Here is a 2,040-nt window from a genome sequence, read left to right on the forward strand (position 1 = left end):
AGACAAAGTTCACCTGGGCGCTTGAAGATGCGCCCCCCCAACCCCCGCCAAATGATTACAGGTGTGTTTTCAAGCTTGAGGATGGTAAGCAATCCTAGGGTGGTGACGAAGATCCATCTGGAAGCCCTGAAGAAGGCAAATGACACTGACGATGAAAAACAAGAAGCACCCTTTGTGATGGAGGGTACCAGCCCCTTACCCAGACTACAGTCCTACCACCAAGTCAGGGACCCCGCGCCGGGTTGAATATTCTGCTGTTACCGTGTGAAATTCTCAAGAACTTAACAACAAGGTGCCTGGCATCTTCATTTTGCACTGGGCCCCTCAATCACGTGGCCAGGGCCGCTGCCTCCCTGGAAGCCATAGAGGGGTGGCCCGTCTACACTTCTTCGTCCCCCCATCCCTGCAGCCCTAGACCAAGGGGACCTAACGGAAGCCCTGCCATTTGCACCTCCCTAGGCCTGGCCTCTGGAGGGGAAGAAGGCTGCGGGAAGGGGCAGGGGAGCGGGAAGAGGTCCACACCCTCGGGCAAAGGGCCCGCTAACCAGCGGCCTTTTCCAACCCCGGCAAGCCAGGCGCCAAAGCAAAAGTGCGCCCCGGCCCACCCCCATCCCCTGCGCTGCCTGACTTGGTTCCAAGGGTTGCCCCTGTCCTCCTTGCTCCAGAAGCAAGGCCTTCCACGCCGCCTTCTGACTTCCGACGGGCAAGTGGGCCGGGTGGCCGAGGATCAGTTTGCTGGTAGGGGAAATGGGAAAGCGCGGGACCCTCGCGGGCGGAGGAAGCTGCCGGGGGTGCAGGGCCCGAGCAGGGTGCACTTCCGGCCGTCGAGCCGCCCCGCCGGCACCTCGACTGAGGGAAATAGGTGATAGCGGGGAGGTGCTCTCGGCCGGGGCCCCGGCCTCGCCCTGGTCCCAGGGGCCGCGACTCTGGCGGACAGGGATGACGAGCTGCCCAAACGCCGGAGCCAGCGACCCAGAGCCGCCGCAAACCCCGCGCCTCGGGGGCAGGATCACGGTGAAGGGGCGGGGCTCCGCGGAGGGGGCTGGCACTGCTATGAGTCTATGAATAAAGTCTCAACGCGCTACTTACACGTAGCGGTTCCATAGTGTAGTGGTTATCACGTCTGCTTTACACGCAGAAGGTCCTGGGTTCGAGCCCCAGTGGAACCACAGTCGCTGAGACGGCTCCTTTTGCCTCCTAATCCTCCAGGAGTTTGGTGTGTTTGGTTTTTCAAAAAAAAAAAAAAAAAAAAGGGTTTCGGTTACACAAACAAAACGCGACCACAAAGTGTTTTTCTTTGTCCTTTTCTTCTTTTTAAAATTTTTGGCATGTTTTTCTCGCAGAAGTGAAATAACAGATACCCTCTCCTATCCCACAAGGTCGCTGCCGCCATCGTCTGACACGAGAAATAGTGGAGGGCAGGGGCCAGGCGAAGTCCTAGACCCAATCCGGCGCCCCCGATCCGGCCAGGCCCTACCCCACCTCTCCTCCCAGTACGCCTCCGAAAATCGGGCGCTTGGGGAATGCATCTGGCTGCCCTTTGCCTGCAAGTCAGCAAGGGCCGGCCACCCAACCTCCAACTAAAATGTGGCAGGCAATACAGCAGCGCTTTGACTGCAGCTGAATTATTAAAGGTCGATCATTATTATGACTCTGATTAAAAGTTCTATTTTTCATTAAACTCTGATGTACAGAGCAAGAAAAAAAAAAAAAAAACACAGTCCTTTATAATGCAGCAGTAGAATTTGTGGAATAGAGTTCATACATAGTATGAAATAAATGTCAGGCTTGTAGACATTCAATAAATACTGGTTGAATGAGCAAACGTTTCTCTAGTTTCTTTCTGTTCCTCTTTACTATTTCATTACAGTTTCGTTTGGGGAGTTTATTATTTGTTTAAATATTGGCTTTTTTATCTTTGACAAGAGGAATGAGGGGTGGGCCATGGTGAGATGGCGGTAGCAAAAAAATAAAATGAGAAAGGTCACTCAGTATTTTTCTCTGCATTTTTCAACCTAGTTGTGCATCCTTAACAGTGTA

At 53.7% G+C, this 2,040-nt stretch overlaps 1 non-coding gene across 1 annotated transcript; it reads left to right on the plus strand.

Annotated features, from left to right (window-relative positions):
• The first annotated feature begins 1,096 nt into the window (after positions 1-1,096).
• TRNAV-UAC lies at positions 1,097-1,169 on the plus strand. Its single transcript has one exon. It is a non-coding gene; the product is annotated as a tRNA-Val (tRNA).
• Positions 1,170-2,040: the final 871 nt, after the last annotated feature.

Source organism: Trachypithecus francoisi, unplaced genomic scaffold (genome assembly GCF_009764315.1).
Source record: "Trachypithecus francoisi isolate TF-2019V2 unplaced genomic scaffold, Tfra_2.0 Lachesis_group6, whole genome shotgun sequence".
In the NCBI taxonomy this organism is placed as follows: domain Eukaryota; kingdom Metazoa; phylum Chordata; class Mammalia; order Primates; family Cercopithecidae; genus Trachypithecus; species Trachypithecus francoisi.